Source organism: Anguilla anguilla, chromosome 12 (assembly GCF_013347855.1).
Source record: "Anguilla anguilla isolate fAngAng1 chromosome 12, fAngAng1.pri, whole genome shotgun sequence".
Taxonomy (NCBI): domain Eukaryota; kingdom Metazoa; phylum Chordata; class Actinopteri; order Anguilliformes; family Anguillidae; genus Anguilla; species Anguilla anguilla.
The window spans coordinates 23,723,591-23,742,568 of NC_049212.1; the positions used below are offsets into that span (position 1 = coordinate 23,723,591).

The 18,978-nt window shown below is 43.7% G+C and overlaps 1 protein-coding gene across 1 annotated transcript in view; it reads right to left on the reverse strand.

The window, feature by feature from the left end:
* The window catches only part of fat3a (FAT atypical cadherin 3a), a 159,994-nt gene that overhangs the window by 91,863 nt on the left and 49,153 nt on the right, over positions 1 to 18,978 (reverse strand).

An 18,978-nucleotide genomic window follows, 5' to 3' on the forward strand; every position in this document is an offset into this window, starting at 1 on the left:
TAAAAAGCGACACACGAGAGAACTGCATGAGCAGCCGCAGCAGAATGTTCATCTGCAGTTTGCTCCTGCAAGGCTAAGCGACGGCTGGTACACATTTCAGACGTGCTCTTGGCAGCGATTAAAGTACACTTTCTGTTCATGGTTTGTGTGCGCTCGGCGTGAATGGGCTGTGATCGCGCAGAGGATATCGGCGGGAAAAGCTGTAAGGTCAGCGGCTCAGTTAATGTCCCTCGAAATCGATGCGCTACGATCGGGGGCGAGGTGTGGGAACAGGTGCGCAGCGCCCATTGATCTCCGCACTTTCCGATGCTCACAGTGTGTCTGGAGGCCTGCCAGAACCCCCCGGAGACTGAGTGGACCGACCCACTCAACCTGCGAGTCGCGCAGAGATCCAGCCAATGCTTTCTGAGCAGTCGGAATTAAATGGTGCTTAAACCAATAACGAGCCGGGGAACGCTCAAAATTGTATCCGGCCGTTAATTTGATTACTTCATGAGGACGGGCTTGGGGCATGTAGGCTCTGTTAAAAGGATACTTGTAAACCCATCTGCTGCATGCGATGCCCTTCACGTTTACAGGAACTAAAACTGCCTCAGATTCATAGATTGCAAAGGATAAAAACAAGAAGGACATATGTGTTCCTAACATTTCTGCTCTGTACTGCCCATAAAATCAATATCCCTGCAAATACGCCAACAGGCACTGAACCATCCCAGCCTACTTGGGTTTTTTACACGCCTGTCTAATGTGGACACTGAACTTCACGCAAGCAACATTCAAAGCCAGTGGCTACTTCAAAAGGAAATGAGGCTCATTATGCACACAATAATAGAACATTATTTGAAATACCTAGTGCCTAATGTTCTTAATTGCACTTCTCCATTGCAGGAGAAAGATTAATATATAAACCCCCTGTACAATAAAAGGCGGCGAATACACATAATTATAACGGGTAATCAAGTGCAATGAGAAGACACCCTGGCCTCACCAGAACGTGAGCGCGAGCAGAATAAAGATGGAGCCTGCAGCTGTGGAATTATGCACTGATCTGTCTTTGTGTGCTAGACAGCATTCAGATCCCAAAACAGACAGTAAGCTCAGTTAACAGTGCAAATGGCCCAGCTCTTCAGTTTGGTCGTGTGTAGCTTAGCCAGATTAGCAATGTAAATTGGCAAAAAATAAATAAAAATGCACATTTTAGTCAAGCAGGCATCTGGTGAAACGCTGACTGCCCTCCCATTAGTGATTGCAGGTTCATGGGTTCACATTCTCAGCTGGGATATTGTTACCAGAGGAGGGGTAGTGCTACTTATCACAGACTGGAACCCAGCTGGGTAAATGGGTTTGGCCAATTTGCTACGTAAGTCACGTTTCAGGGGGAAAAAAAACGTCGGTACTGCAGAGCGCTGATAGCGATAGCAAAGACGACTGAAGGTGACACCGCCCAACACGTGAAAGCACGAGAAGGGAGTCTGATCACATGGCAAAAAAATAAAACAAATTCCATTTGCTCAAAATGACTTTCTTCGAAACAGCCACTGCTGGCACTGTTAGATGGCGATGCTCTAAATAATTAAACACAGTCATAATGAAACTGTACAAACAGACCATTTATCATGTTGAGCTAAAAAGGATTTCCATCAGTGCTGCTCAACAGAATACTTTACATTTTCAAAACACAAATCATCTGTGTAAAAAATGAACAAGCTGTACCCCAAATGCCAATGACTACATACCCATTCAGGTACGGTACACATATTCTCTCAGGAAAAACAAACAGCAATGTGTATTTTTAACTTTCGCGAGCTTGCACCTCATCCTTCATCTGCCATGAGGGAAAGGAGTTTGCTGATTTGTGAAGGCTTACAAACATTCCCAAACAGTTTCCTCTTCTATTGAGAAGAGCTACCAGCCAGATAACATTCATTTTCCTGATACAAGACGCCTGTACACCTCCTCCATGCCCAGGCAGTTGAGCTCCCACTCATACAAGTTGCACCGTAGTGTGAAGGTCACTCCACCTACTGTCCTTCATCAATATGCTGACTGATGCCCGTCCCTGTTTGGGCTGGGATGGAGGGATTTGAAACGCTTGTGTGTGTACGTGTGCGTGAATGCGTCTCGTGTATGTGCATGCATGCGTGTGTGTGTCTTAGGGTGTACAGAACGTGAGAGCAATCGACTTGAGCAGCGGTGTGGAGGGCACAGGTGTTACTGTGGTGACCTCTTCACGGGGGTGCTGGTGCTCCATGCTGTCAGGTTATTACACTCATACTGCAAGCTGAGTGCTGGAGTGGTATGAGCGGGTGGGGTGGAGACTTTCATGTAGACTTTGGTTATGCTATAGCGACCTGAATGTCTGTGAAGATGTAACGTGTAACACCTGAAAACCCCAACCATACATCTGTGAAGCTCAGAGTAGTTGCTGGTGAAGAAATGGATACTATCAGCAGACGCAAACACAAGGCTCCAGCATGGAAAAAGAATTACTGAGAGCGTGCTACATTTACTAGCCAATATCCCCACATGTAAGACGGGAGCATTGACAGGTGAACATCAGTTCCACATAAGCAGAAAGTCCCTGATTCACAGCCTCTTGCCATTCTACCTTCACAAGGGCACTGAGTAAATCCGCTGTCATGCACAGACACACCAACACCCCATTTGTCGTCCAATGAAAGATAGCAAGCACCAGAGATAAGCAAAAATCCCTTTATTAGCCAATACAAGCGCTACAGAATATCCTGAGCAGACATAACTCCCTGCTCACCACTACAACTGACACACAGAATCTCCCGGAATCTACCATTCTGTAGCACAGGGGTTCAGCATTTTTACTTTAGGTTAGTTCTTCTCAGCATTCTCCTGACTGTCCCCACAAAACATCCCTCTCATTTTAATCTCTACCTCTGTGCTGCCTTCAAACTGAACACTTTTACATGTAAATTGAAAGCCTCCAGAGGAGACCCTAACCCACAGCAGTATTCTCATAAACTGCATTTCTGAATGAAAATTGTCTTGACATAAAGTGATGTGGCGCAGAAGTCAGAATCAGGTCTCACCGAATCACCTTGGCGCTTGATGGAGAATCGCGTCAGCTATAAAGCTCCGTTGGATCCATCTTTATTAACGCAGCTGAATTTATTGTTGGGACACTGCTGCAACCCCGAGCTGATTCCATAACTGCGGAATCACTGGGTGGTTCCCATCAATCGCACACCTGACAGGAGCAGAAATAGCTAACCGTGGGGGCTGAGTAGGATGTGCGGCGAGTCAAAAACACTCATCAAGTTCCCCTCGCCCAGCCCTCCCCCAACACTTAGTGGCACATCTCTGTGCCCTCATCTCAGCTCAACCTCTCCTCAACCCCCACCCTCCCCCCACCCCTCCCCTTACCTCCTAACCTCAGCCCCCACTCACACTTTCCTAGACTCATGATACCTCATCTCCTTCCAACAGAGGTAGCGGAGATGGCCAGGTCGCTGCGTTTACATCCAGCCAATGATTATGAAATATGATCCCCCTACTGTTCTACCTAATTTTGGAGGTCAATTTAAAGATTTGATTTCTGAGAGGCAGCCGCAGGCAAATTTAGTGCTCGCGCCGTTGCACGCCCAGCTGAGGTGGTTGTCAGAGACGTTTCCCGAGGTGTAAACGGCACAGTTAGGTGTCATAATGATCGAGCGGTGGGAGGGGACCGCATCCCTAAAAAGATCTCGCTGCTGCCTGACGGGAGCTAGCAAATCACACCTGCTATCGCACCCCGTAGGACCTGGGGACCGCTTGATCAACGACAGAACAGTGAAAATGACAAGTGTGGCCTTTCTGTAAACCCTGCTGGCTCTGAGAGATTGGGCCCTGTCTCACCCAAGGGCCACACCCCCCAGGGTATTTCTCTTGCTGTAAATTGCTTTACTGCAAAAAGCCCATGGAGGACAGGGTCCCCCCGGGTCATGGTCTTGCACTTGGCGATAATTGTTTGTGCTGTATCTACGTTGTCATCATTCCGTCTGACATGGGAAGGAGATGGTGGAAGGGGAGGGGGAGGGAAAAAGGTAGGGGGAGGGGGTACTGGATAATGCATCCATAGTCCTTGTTGCCTCCAGTCAAAGAGACAACATTGAATCCCTATTGATTTTTATCCCCCCACTCACCCTTCACCCCCTCTTTGAAAGCTGCCAGGTTCTGATTCAACAGATGAAAGAGAGAAGGGAAGATGGAGGGTTCACAGTTAAGATTACCTTCCCTGTGAACCCTGGTTTACACAGAAAAGAAACACTGGTGAAAACAATTTACTGCAGGGGAAAGAACCATAATAGAATCATACATCAAAATGAATTGACAAGACTCAGTACCTCTGCTCCAAGTTTGGCTAAATAAACAAAGCTGCAGTGTTTACACTCCTAGTAAGGACCCTATAGGTTCCACGCACTGCAATATCTGTGTCTGTTACACTTCACAGAAGGAAACCTACTATAACAACAAAACACGTGGAAGGCAAACAAGCCTCAGACACATTCCACATCACCACCCACTCCAAGGTCCCTCAAAGAGCAAAAACACAGATTTGAATATGAAATGGTGAAACTATCGCTGAGGGTACAGAGAGCAGCTACAGCGAGAGAGAGAGAGAGAGAGGGAGAGAGAGGGAGAGAGAGGAGGGGGGAAAAGAAGGTCTGTCACTCTGTGACATCCTAGCTGTCTTGTGCATTGAAGAAAAACACACCATGGAAGCAGGAGTAAATTATCACAAGACAAGCTGCCGTTTGTGGTGCAACAGAAGCACTCTGGAAAGGAAAGTAACACGATGTTTCCTAACATTCCCGGGTTAGGTAGCGAGGGTTAGCTGGTTGCAGTTCAGCCGATTCGTCTCCCATCAGTGTTTATTTGTTTTCTCAGCTTTTCACATAGTAAATCAACATTAATTACACAAAAAAACAGCTTACTGGCTATTCTCAGGAATTCCGTTTTTGAAAATCGTTGGCATAGTCAGATTTTGTCATCTGGTAGCATGTCTGCATTTAAGGCAGTAAAGCGTGTTAAGAACATGTGCTTCCTGTGTAACCTTTCCGGTGGAAAACCCAGCCGTATCAGTGCACTCGTTAATTCATTCAACCATCTGCCAAGGTTAAAGGTGTTTAATTGCTTGGGTATGATAATCAGTCTCACAATGCAAGTTACGAGACACAGATGCCATCAATAGCTTTATTTCCAATCCGTGCTTGGCTATACTAATGTCAAGAAAAAAAATAAACACTATCAGCACTTTCCCCTGGAATAATTAAACAATAACAAAAATAACAGTGGCTTTCGGCTAAAACATGAGTGATGCATAGGCTTCGATTGGATTTGAGAGCTAATTCGGTTCAGGTGACACACAGCTGTAGGTGTAAATTACACAGGTCTCAGGGCTGCAGGCTGACCTTCACAAGGTGAAGGCACTGAGACGGAGCAATCTGCCAACTGGTGCCATCCCTCGGTGCTCCCAACACCCCCCCAAACCATCCGAGCGCACTGTTAGGGTCTCTCAGCCTGAGCCAAATGCTCAGGATTCCTGCAGGTTTCCCATGAGTCCCAGCAGACCTCCAGAAAGGCAGAGGATAATTAATAACACTGTCAGTCAACAATCCATGAGCCACAGATTCCCTGCCAATCTGTGGGTCATCTCTTTACTGATGCCAAGCACCACAGTAACCTACTGATGCCAAGCACCACAGTAACCTCTTGACCGGTGCTGCCAAACACCACAGTGACCTGCAGTTCACCTGACCAATACTGCTGAACACCAGCTGAGTGACCTGACTGCTGGTGCTGGGTACCTTTACGTCTAGCATGTCAACTGACTGATGCTGTTGACGAGCATCACTATCGATGGATAACCAGATCAGTGTCTACGCAGGAACACTGAGAAATCCACTGTGATGCTCTAATGTCTATGCCCCTATAACCCTATAACACTACTAGTCTGTTTGCAGGGAAAGAACACACAGACACAGCATAGCCAGTACTCCTGTCAGAGTCAAGGAACTTGTCCTGGAAGCTTTTAAACTTTGAAACCATTGAGCCTCCTCTAGGCCCTCGGGGCTTCTAATTAAACTGTGTGGGTGAAAACAGGTAGCTCTAATTGCATGTGCAATTTCAATTTACTCTCTTTTCTGCAAGGCAGTTTTATGGCTGAGCACCCTTGAATAATCAGTGAAAATTAAATAAAATAAATAGTCAAATTAATTTCCCTGTGTGGTGATAGCTATACGTATGGCAGGATACGGTGAATGGTTTTATCTCCGCAACACAAAACTGTCCCACAGCTCATGCATGAATTCCCCCCCCCCCCATGGATTTTCATTTAAAACATAAAAGTAAAGTTGATTAAAGAAAGGCAGTATTTGGGTCATTTTTACAAAGGCTAATTTGACCGCATGCTTAACTGGGTTTGCCATGGACAGTATAAATTATTCATACATAGCACATTACAGTCCATAGAAACCTATTTAATAAAAAGCCTTAAATAGGACTATTCACACAGATGAGAGAAGACTGTTGTGTTTTCATTTATTTATCTCTGCCTACTCACCAAATTGTGAGTCAAATCTTCAAAGTGATTGAGAGGAAGCAACACCTGAAGCCCATTATTTTAATCCAAGTATTGTTTAGAGTGTACGGTATAAGTGGAAAGAGTAAGGGAGTGCTGATTTTTAATGAGTCTATGACTGATGCCAGTCTTGTGCCAGAGGAGGGCTGTTGATTACCATATAGATAGCTTTCCTTGCTCAAAGAGATGAACTGGGAATTAAGGCACCAGCTACGCCTCCATTTACTTGTGCAGTGCGCAGGACGCGCTCATGCCGCGTGAGCTAATGATGGAGCTTCGCGTGGAGCCAGGGCCGCGGCGCGACACCGCCATCGCCGTGTCTCCCGGGCCTGCCGCGGCGGAACGTGGGGCCGGTCAGCGGAGCTGATTAACGACGCCCATGCGAGCGGCGGTGGGCCGGTGTCTGACCTCCCTAGAGCCCCAGTGGGGGGGAGGAGGGGAGGGGGAAGGTAACAGAGCGGTGTGCAGGCTGGGACACTGGACCAGGGGCCATAAAGTTGCATGTTTCCAATCCCAATTGGGCCCCTATGGTGGTGCCTCTCAGAGACGTACTTAACCTCTACTGGCCCAGTGAGAATTCAGCTGTATGCCCTATTAACAAGCTATGAGTCATACACACAAGCACTGGAGTGTGTAGTATGTACTGAAGGATGGAGTATGTGTGTGTGTATGTGTGTGTGCGTGTGTGCATGTGTGTGTGTGTGTGAGAGCGAGTAAGTGAAGCCATAGGGGAGAGGATCAGCACACGGCCAGAGAGGTAGCGGGACGAGGGGGGTGAGGGGGAGCAGTTTACAGGCGGAGGGGGTCAGCCACCCGAGCCTCCGGTACCAAACAGCGGTGTGCCGCCCTCCCCTTCATCACTCCGCTAATCTGCTCCAGAGGCTCCCGCCAGGAACAGGGGGCTGCCTCCGCTCCACAGGCCGCCTGGAAAAGTCATCTGCGAAAACATCCAGCGGCCTGACGCACCCCCTCCGCCCCGGCCCACATTCTCAACATTACCGGCCTGGCTGTAAATCCAAAAGCAAAAGTCGGGCGCGTGGGCGAGGGGACGGGAGAACCAATCAATCATTTAAAGTGCTTTTAATCGCTTAAAGAATCGTAAACGCACGATAAGCACGCCAATCGGAGACGGTGCTGCTGTGATTGGACACAGCGTGGATGATGACTCGAGCTCTGAGTCTCCCAATTAGCCGTTACCCTGAGCGCTGACTCTGGCCAGTCTCATTTGGGCTGTGCCATGTCAGGCAATTATACCTGTTCATACTGTTCAGCTCAGACACCCACTCAAACCCCTCTGGAGTGCACCTGAGGGATTGATTCAAAATCTCTGCAATCAATTCACCAAAAGGGAACTGAATGCCATTATTTCAGTCTGTAAAATGAGTCCGATGATCCATGCATTGGCATCTTTATTCTAATGTAGAAAGAGAGTGGATTCTGCTTTCACCTCATTTCTTGGAGTGACTGGTCTGATTCAAATATCATTTGCCATTCGCCAGGACAACGTTTAAATGTTACTATTATTACAAAGGACACAGAAAAAAACAACATCGCACCGCACGGATGTCCCGTTTCATAAATTAAAAAGCAGAAGTGTGTTTGCCATCGGTTTACAAAAATCTGTGTATTCTCTCTCCCTCAGTGTCATCCTGTTCTCTCTGACTCCTGAGCCTTAAGTGGGAGCAGAGTGTGTATTTTAAGGCTCTCCCTGCAGAGAGCCACAGAACATTAATCTTGGCCAGTAATTACAGGGGAGATCTGACGGCTCTTTCTGCCAGGCGCACACACAAGCACTCGTGGGCATACACACACACGCACACACACACACACCAAAGGCACACGTGTGCTCATGCACGTACGCGCACACGTACATATATGCATACACGCCCACAAATACACACACATCATACTTGTGCTTATCTGCACACTCAAAGAGAAACACGTATACGCACACAAACACACACAATACATACACAGACATTTACAGGGACACACAAAATCACATAGACTTAAGCAGATAGACACAAACAGACTGACAGACATACAGACACGCACATGCACTCACACCCACACAGGCAGACAGGCTCACGCACGCACCGTCCTCGTCAGTCTTTCGCAGAGCGCTGGATTAAAACCAGCTCCCGCATAGGCCACACCACAGGAATGCAAATGCAGACTGAACGCACTTCCCGATTCTCCGAATCACACCACAGAGCTTAACCTTTAGAAGACAGACAGACAAGCGTATCTGCAGGGGCTCCGTTACGGCATCGGAGCTCAGGAATCAATCCAGCAAGACACAATATATAGATTCGGCTAGATGAAGTCCAGCTCTCTGCCAACTTAATTAAGAGTCTTCTCATTGCTATCATATTCAAACTGCACTCAGACAGAACCGCTGGGAAAACCCCATCCACACAGCCCGGTCCGGCCCTCTACAGCGTACCTGACTCCGGGACCTTCCGCCGCGCGGTGCGTGCTGTGAAGAGGGCACCAGGGCAGGACAAAGCCACGGCAAAAACAGAGCAGCCCACGTTTCTGGGGATTTTCCCCGAACAGAGGGCCCCCGTTCCAGAGCAGCAGTGCTGCAGTTCTGAACACGGCAGGCCTGGCCTCTAACCGTGAGCTGCAGATGCAGCTTCCCACTGCATCCACACCACAACTGCGAATCGATCCCTGAGCCCTGAATGCTGTTCTTCCATTGCAGAGCAGAAACTGTCAAGGGGAAGGAATTCAACAGAACTGAGATAGTTTACTGGTACACTGTATATATATAAGTTACATTATGACAGAAAAGGTAGTGAGACATTTACTTTAATGGAATTCAATATTCAAAACATAGTTTCTTTTTTAACCCGTTAAAAATCACCCCTAGGTGTGTAAGACAAAATGCATCTAACGTGAAAAATATCTGAAACATGACATCTAATAAGGAGGTGTGATTACCCCTACAAGCTCCCAGACCTAGGCCATTCAACATTCAGCTTCATCACCGGTCCAGTCTTTAATATCAAGCTATGATATATTTTTCATGCCCAAGGGCCTTTGAATGCACTGAATGCAATAGATTTGCATTAAAGATTAAATAGGCCTACTCGTAGGAAGATTATTAAGATGACCTGAATAAGGCATTTTAGTCACAACAGAGCAATGCCTGGATGTTCAAGATACAGGAAAAAAACTGTGGCAATTATGTGCTTTATCATTTACTAAAACAAAATTACAATTACTTCAAAAAGGAAAATTTCAGTGTAATTTCAAATGTTAAAAAAAACAAACATTTGTTTTCACTGAATTTTATTCATTTTTACAGAATATTTTTGAAATACGTGACATATGATATGACAATATGATATGACAAAAAGATCAAGGTTAAACCACAGTCTGACCATGGGGAAAGAAGCACATGGGCTCATTAATTAGAATTCATGGCAAAAATCCATAAATCCATCTAGAAAGTAGAAGCTTAATTACGGTTCATCTTGCAGAGGGAAGGGTAAAAAAACATGCTCTGATCTACATTTATGCGAATGACATATGTTTTAAAATTCAGCACTGGTCTTCTGGTATCCCATCAATAATGCATAAATGTATATGCATACATATTAGCAGGCTTGGAAATGGGTCTTACATTAGACAGAAATGTAGTTTGATCCACTGACAGCACGTATAAGCAGACGTGTTCCATATCTGTACAGGTGTTAATCTAGCCTTTTTACACTTGCTGTTTTGTTGCTCTGAATGGCATTGTCATTAATATATCAAGCGGACTGCATTTAGACAGGTACATATGAATAGCCCGAATTTCAGGTCAACTCAGTATCACTCTGTAAGCTAAATGGAGTATTTCCCAAAGCACTTTCAAAAACAAATCAACAGGCAACAGGGACACTAATTCATGGAGCCATGCAGAAAACTTTAAACATGATGAACTGCATAATAGTGAGCGCGTCAAGCGTATCATTGGTGGTTGCAAATAGTGCTCGGCCCTAACAAAACATAGCCGTTGCGACTGGCGATATTTCATCTCTAAACGCTATACACATGTTTTTTTCCCTTCGTCTTTCAAGTCGGGAAAGAATGCGGTTTCCTCCCCGCAGTGAGAGTAAGTCCTCGGGAAGAGGTAACCTTTATGGCCCCTTTTTAAATTGGGATCTCCTGCTCCGCTACCTGCTGACAGACAGGGGGCTACTGCAGGAAGCACGGACGTGGCGGCAGGGGGACGCCACTTGAAAGTGCACCTCAGAAAGGAAAGGAGGCGACCCAAAACGATTCTGTCACTCAGTGCAAATGCTATAATGTCATTTTAACACTCAAAGCATCAATTACAGCCCACTCTGTGAAATTCTCCTTCAGGGTGCGATCTCCATCTCCTCCTGTAATGTAGCTGACAGGTACACTCTTGCCCCTAACACCAAGACCCCAAAGTAATGAGAGAAGACGTATGACAGTTTCATGAGAAAACTGCCAGGGTAGGAAATTAGCCCTATTAATTAATTTTGAGGCAGGTTAACCAAGTTACTGCCGAGGCCACACCCCATACTTATGAGGCACCTTTTATTTTTGAGACAGAAACAACAGCTGCATCATGTGCCTTTGTTATCTTCTTCACCTTTTCCTTCTTTTTCTGCTAAAAAGATCAGGTAGCTCATACAGTATTATATTTGTGAATACATCAAGTGCTATACTGTAAGTCTCAGTATTGTATGCAAAGAACTCACAAGGTTGTAACGTGAGGAAGCAGCTTCATAGGTCTGATATGCCAGTGCTTTATAGAGCATGCTACGTTCAAGCACTGAAAGTGAAAGTCATACATACCTTTTTATAGACACTCAGACATACAGAATCATCTGTTTAATGGGACACAACATTTGTGCATCATAATGTAGAACCACACTAACCCCTACCTGGTTTCATTTCCTGTTCCTTTATTGAGCTACTTCATAAGGCTTATCAATTTCAGATAAGCAGCAGGGTGCTAGATTTCATTTTGGGTATTTCCCTTTCAATATCTATTTTTTTGTTTTGTTTTACCTTTATTTAAACAGGAACTCTCACTGAGATCAAAATTTCTTTTGAGCAGCAACTGTGGGTGATTTGTAGTGGTAAGTAATGGCTTTCGTTTCTAATGGCTTCGCAGCATTGCAGATAGGCTATGTGTGATGTCAGTGTGACAGGACTGCTACCCATGGTGAACCCACATCTCTTTATAGGCTGATATTTTGCTAGGCGGGATCCCATTTCATTATGAATACCAAAAAAAGGCCAGAACTTAAATTACATTTCTTAAATTAAATGGTAGAGATGTAGAACGAGACTAGCTGACTCCTTTAAACAAATGAAGTGCGTGGGTGTGTACATACTGCGGTGGGGATGAGTGGTCTATAAAGCCATATTAAGAATGCCACCACAAATGCCACCTTATTATATAAAATAACTAATGCCTAGCACGGAAGGTTTTCATGCCGCTTTACTAAATACGGTTTCACAAAACATGTTCCTTCAACGTGTTTTGTGAATCCACGGGCATCTCAGTAAAACTCCAGAGACAGAACGCACTGACTGCGCTGTCCTTGAAGTGGCTCCACTGAGCTGTAATGGGGTGCAATAAAAAAAAAACCCCACCTGGACAATGCTGACATTGCTCATGTCACCAGCAATGAACCTCCATAAAGCCCTCAATAGGAAATTACAGAGTCCCCTCATGCCTCCAGAGCACCTCAGTATTAACAGCCCAGGAGCCACATACTAGAGGTCTGCTAAAGGACAAGCTGCTCCACGCATGCCGGGTGTAATTAATGAATAAGCACCTCCATAAATTAGAGGACGGGTTCAGCCTTCACAGTGTGATGGCATTCCTTGTGTTGGGTCTCCTGCCAGTTATTTTTTTTTTACCCCTTTCCTTTGCCCTCTCAACCCCTACCCAGTGTTTTTAGCAGGTTGAATGCAGGCAGTCTCATCACTGACAGCATACATTTTCATCCTGGGCTTAATACCAATTTAAATACAGTCCTTGGACCAGGTTGTAAGTGGTACAAATTGCCAGAGAGAGATAAAGAGCAAAGTAATTGCAGGTGTTTTATTATTCCCACCGGATGCACCATGTGCACGAGCATGTCCGTGTGCGCGTGTGTGTATGTGTGTGCGTGTGCATGCGGGCACGCGTGTACAGTATCTGTACTGAGCACGTTGCAGTGCACGGGCGCCCATCTCGCATATCTGAACATTCCGCTGTAGCTGATATTAATGAGCGGGCCTATCTCAGCACTGCACATGCAGGGGTGAAGAACAGAAGGCACAACAGGATATGGATGAAATGGTGAAACGTCCCATCGGCCCCCGGCGCAGAGGGCCCATAAATGGAGGTTAATTACTGTGCGCATGGGTTAGATGGCCGCGATGTCACTTCAGAGTATTCATCATCGCTGGGGTCTTTATTGTGCATCAGACTAGTGATGGAATTTCACACCAGAGAACCCTGTTATTATGGGGCCTCGATTTCATCAGATAAAAAATCCCATGCAACCGCACTGCCGTTGGTCTTGCTACTTTGCCATCAAACTAGCTGTCAAATCAAACAGACCGTACAGAGCACTTATCCCCTAAACAGCTTAAGATATGGTTTGACTAATTACTATCATTATTTCATTTATTTTATGATGGCCTAGCTACAGCTATTTTATCACCAAGGCATCTTTAGTTTCAGTTTGTTTAACTTTCCTCTTCATCTTTTTATATATATATATATATATATATATATATATATAGGCCTATATATATATATATACACACACACACAGTATCTAATGATGAATTATATGTGTATTGTTATACTGTAAACTGTAAATACCTTGCAACTGTATAAATTATAAATGCAATCTGCAATCCAATGTAAGTGAAGTACGTCTGCCTAAATAAGGTATTACCGGATACAACATGTTTGAAAGAACAATTTTGTTGTTACAATTATTAAGAATGTTACAGTCGGGTAACATTAGCTAGCTAACATTAGCTAGTGTTCTTGTTAGCAAGCTAAAGTCCTAATCGTTTTAGGTATTTTGGACATTTGAAAACAGCCTTGTGGAAAGATGAATATTTTCTGAAGACAATATGTGATTCCTGCATGGAGTCTGCGATATGCTTATGTCAGATTAAAGGAGTGGGTATAAGGAGAGGCCAGTCATGCACTAAAATGGCAGTGCAAGAGGCTAAAGTAGAACCACGTTCTGCCATCAGGAGAAAATTCCAGCATTGTATCCAGACTGCCACCTGGTGAGGAAACACAAGTACCTGGCAGAAGAACAGGAGTTGGAATTAAAGGACGGACTGGCGAATTTGTAGTTGGAACGCACTCAGCAGCGTTAGGCCTAAAAATGGCACTGTTATACTTTAAATCCCTGATTCGCCCCCAGCTGACTTTATTCTATTTCAGCTGAGAGTAGGATTGGTAGAGCACAAGGACGCATGGGGTGTTTACAATAAAATCAATGAGGAATTGATAAGGGTTGTCATAAGCTTCCTGATTAACTTAATTGGCAGGGCCATGTGGCTTTTCACTTTGTAAATAAATCTGAAACAACAGGAAAGAAGCCCATGATTTGTGAAAACAGGAGTTATCCTGCACTGATAGCCTAAACTAGCCTTTAATTCACCTTAGTGTTGTACCACAAATAATAAAATTTGAATGTTTTATCAGGGTGCCTTTTCAATAATGTTACCAACTGTCTGGATGTTTGACATTTGTATTTGCACAAGCAAAATGCCAGAATAGCTGTATCTCAGTGTATGTGTAATAGAGATCCAAGCACAGTGATGTGGGACCAATATGACTGCTTCTCAACAGCGACCTTCACCACCCTTTCATTTACATAAAATTCAAATGCCAAATACAGTCCTGTGATTTCAATTTACTGAGACAGAAACAGTCTCTCTTGCTGTAGTCCTCAGCAGCTTCTCTTTAACTTTGAAAGTAATTTTAGAATGTGCTCGGTCCCTTAACTCTGCTGAATAAACACAGCTGTGGTCAGCCTTAACCACAGCTCCCAATCCACCCAAAATGTTGTAACATTACAATAATAACGTTAATTACGACCTCTGAAAGAATAAATAGGTGACTGACCTTGCGCCTCTGCAATATGGCTATGATCCTGCCAGACCATAATTAGAATGCAGCTCTCTTTTAACAACATATGAAATGTTTAATAAAAACATAGGCGATCAATAGCAAACCCACATACATGGCAATGTTCTCTCAGGGATCTCCAGCAAAGCTCCAATAAGTGGAGGAAGGTTTTAAGACCTCTATACAAAGGTCTTTCAAAACCTGCACTCAGTTTTTCTAACAACTCGGACACAGTTTTGGTTATTAAACAGTCAGAAGGTAAGCTAAGCGTGAAAAAAAATCTCCCCATGTGCAAGGGAGACTTACTGTATGAGGTGCAGGTCCAATGCTTGTTTTGAAAAGTGGCTGCCCAATTGGCTACTACCAGTAAGTTCCTGGTAGCCCAAATTGACAAGACGGTTGCCTGAAAACTTGTGGGTCAATTTGAGTAGGTATTTTTAAAAGAACAAAACAGAAACAGGATTAACAAAATGGAGTGTTTAGTGAAAACATTTCAAGTTCATACTAGCATGATAATGGCAATGCAAATTGATGCAATTGACCCAACCTTTCCAAAAATTATAACTAAATGAGAACTCATTAAAACCCTGCAATGAAAACACTTTTATTTTTAACTGGTTTCAGTAGAACTGCAGACTGATTTTTCAGACCCACACATACTTCTGTCTACTCCACCAGAAGGATGGTCAAACAGGTTGTGTGTTTCCCTGCTGATGCAACCTTTAGAACAGCAGCAATAAAGGCAATAGGTGAACCAGTAGTGCATATGAAAACCAACCATACCTAACCATTTAACAGTAAAAAAAAAACAAAAAAAAAACAGATAATTTGCTGAATTTTGCCCAGGTCTCGTTAACCCACAGCTGTATGCAGAGATGCTAAGTGGTGTCCATGGGTTAACCACGGCTAGGCTAAACTGACAGCCAAACTCTTAATTCCATTAGTATGTTTGAGTGTGAACAAGATAGGTTTTAGTATTAAGTGCTGTAATTAACTATGGAATTTGTGTTTCTATCACTTTCAGTTGCATTTATTTTAGATGCAATGCCGACATTTAAGTTAAACTTCAGCTTAGTGCAATTTGGGCTGACTTGTGGCAACACTGCAACCGAGGATATAGTAGGATAGATAACTAGCTAGCTCGCTAACATTACTTAATCTGCCCACAGACCATAGAAACATGGGTAAATGATATTTCTAGCTGAGGTCTTCAATTCCATTATTACCATTTATATCGAGCCCTGTGATGTTTTTTTTTTTTCTTTTCTTTTTTTCAAGGACTTCCGCAGGTGCAGCCTCTTGTAGAAACCCATTAGGCCTACATGACACTGCTTAATTCATTTATCTAACAGGCACATTTATCCAGGACAACTTAGTGCAACGGTTCACATCTTACTATGACCTGTTCATTCAGCAGGGTCATAACAGGCGCAATTTAAGTTAAGTACCTTGCTGAAAGCTACAGCGACACATCCAAGCTGAGACCTCTGATGATCTCTACCTGTGCCAGAACACATCTTGATCGGGACATACAGGCTACAGCTTAACGGGTACCAATATACACTTTATAAATAATGCTGTCATAATGTCTACATATCAGAAAATATTACCATTTCTACAATTCATAATCATTCCTAGCCACTTAATATAACTTGCGGCGAACAAAGCATTTCTATCTGATTCCTGTCATATTAAGTGATTTATGAAAGCTGCTATGTTATACAAAAATAACTTCATATTAATCATTTGAAGCACTAACATTTATGGATGTCAATGTAAAGTTATTTTACATGTCCGGAGGTCAGCATCAGGTCTAAACAGGAAAGGGGTTTCAGGGCCAGTTCTGCACCTTTCACATATGTAGCCACGTTCATCTTCAATCAGACAGTCCATAGGGAAAGCTGTTAATAACAGTGAGAGTCTTCCCTATTCTCCTGCCATTATTTCATTCTGAACTTGAAGCTCTCCTTTCTACCAGGCAAAGCATGTGAAACAGTTAATTAAAATTGTACCTTACGTTCAGCTCACTAAAAAGAGACAAATCGACAAATAAAGAGGGAGTTTAAACACATTACTGTCATATTATGTAAACGGCAATGACAAGCAATTATTTGTTCCTAATTACAGGCCTTTCAGCTCTCAGAAGGTACTTAGTGAACATGAAAAATGCCAACCAGAAATTGAGATTCTATCACTTTTTTGTCCCACAGTAGTATTGTTATTTGGAAAAAATACAATTCAGATAATGTGTGGTGAGCATTCATAGCCATACCAAATTGATAAGAAAATAAAGGCAAATAAGAGAAATATGCAAAGAAAGAGAAATATATCAAGCTGTTACAGGATACACAAGGCCCGGTATTTTCTGCTATCTGCTGACCCACAGATTTCTCAGAAAATTGTGAAGGTCCTGCTTTCAATTCCCCATGTCATTCGCCTGCCAAAAGTTGCATAATGCCTGAGCATTGGAAATAACTCAGGAGCTACAAGCAATAAGATTAAATATGTGAGAGAAGAATGGAATTGACACGGGACATGCACTTTGGTAGATTAGGAAACCTCTCCTGTCAACACAGGGAAGATACCCTTCATTGTGTAGTGAGGACTAAAGTGTTTTGAAAGGCATGATCAATTGCTATGCCATGAGGAGACATAACAACAGTTCACTTGAGTTCAAGGTCACTGGCCTCCAATAAATGTGTAAATGTTCAATGTCTGAACAACTAGGTATAAACAATTTTTGTATAATGCAGTCAGCCTTTCAGAATGAAAAGAAAAGAGGAACACAGAGAAGGTGAGAAAGGCCCAAATACTGAGAATGACATAAAGACGATAAAAGGTCAGAGGTGCACGTGACTTTGGAGGCAATATAATTCGTCAGGCCTATTTTATTAAAACGCACAGCTGAAATGGCACAGGTAATGTAAATATACAAGGTCTGTTCTGCAAAGACCATGGATAAAGATGTGGAGACACGGTGTCCCAGGATTGCTGTCCTGAATCATGCTGAAGTTATGGAGAAGAAGTGATACAGAATTATCCTGCAGTCAATGGGCACACAAACTAGCCATGACTCACTCACATTTGTCCTTAACTTCACCTTATGGCAAAATGAATCTAAATTGTGATTTAACGTGATAGTTTATTTATTTTCTTCACAAACGAAGTTTGGCAAGTTCGGCAATCACAAAAATAAATCCCCCCTCTGCGTCTGTGAAGAAATAAGGAACCTTGCATTTAATTATGAGGCCGTTAAAGGACACGTTATTTGGATTGAGGCTGCTGTCTCAGTAATGATGTTAAAGCAATGCGCACACTAATTGCCAACACATGCCTCTCACTGTAAGTCCTCCACATGCGGGTTCCCATGCTGCGTGGGACCCTGACCACGAGGAACAGGTTAAACGCATGCCAGAAGTCACATTGTGGCGCGTGCCGTGCTGCAGTGCAATTTCTGCATCCCCCTCACACTGCACCCTCCACCCACTGCTTACTTTCCCATAGCTTAAATCTGATCATGATGTAACAAGGAAAAATAATTGCACAAGCCTTCTCCACAAGCACACATTTTAAGAGAAAAAGCCTTTGTCTCTCCTAAAAAAAATTGCCAATTGTTGTGCCTCAACCATGAAGTATGAAAGGTGTGCAACTCCCCCATTCCAAAGAATGCCTCAGCTTTTTTTTCCCTGAGCTCAAATGCATAAGCAGCATGCAAAAGTATTCCCTGAAGAGATCCTTACTCTCAGATGTTGTGCTCTGTCTGTTGCAAGCTGTGCATACCCTCTTGTCATACCCTATAGTTGGAGGTGCCTTGTGGCTACATGCATCTGATCAAGAACATGATGTACCTCATGTGCATGAAATACAGAAAAAAGACCTTAGCAGCCTTCTCTGGACAATAAATCTCTGGATCTAGTCCATTCCAACCGCAACATCCCAATACAAAGCACATTCAAATGTGCAACAATGAGCAGCTGGTTAAATTCCAGTTAGCGTGAGTTTACTCTAAATTGAGTTCATTTTCTCACAAATGAATTTTGTAAGTCAAGTCTCAAAATAGTGCTTCTAAGAGATTACTATATACAAGGAAAAAGCATCTGTTTAATTATCATGAAGGAAATAGTTTATAGTTTGTGCATAAACTGTGTGAATGTTCTTTGTCTTTAGTCTTCCCAGCCTATTGAACTCCAGCCTCGATGGGGAAATGAGCAAGCAAGGACACCGAGATACAAATTACCCTCCATTGTATTAAAGTGGCACAGCT